Source organism: Theobroma umbraticum, unplaced genomic scaffold (assembly GCF_002168275.2).
Source record: "Theobroma umbraticum cultivar Fairchild unplaced genomic scaffold, ASM216827v3 scaffold_30.0, whole genome shotgun sequence".
Classification (NCBI taxonomy): Eukaryota; Viridiplantae; Streptophyta; class Magnoliopsida; order Malvales; family Malvaceae; genus Theobroma; species Theobroma umbraticum.
The window spans coordinates 7,297,733-7,297,970 of NW_018397254.1; positions in this window are offsets into that span (position 1 = coordinate 7,297,733).

A 238-nucleotide genomic window follows, 5' to 3' on the forward strand; every position below is an offset into this window, starting at 1 on the left:
ACTTTCTCCGCCTTGGGTCAGTGGTCTTCGTGTCCTTGTCACACCGTCAACATACTGGTTTTCAGTCAAGCAAGAAGTTGAATCTTTAATCGGAGTAATGACACTGCAAAATTTCCTGTTCCTTTCTGTTTTTGTATGTATTTTGCGGATAAAAAATAAAGGTAAAAGTAAGATAATAACATTACCGAAAGGAGGAAGAAGGTAAGGTTGAATTTTAAGGGTTTTGATTCCAAGAAGC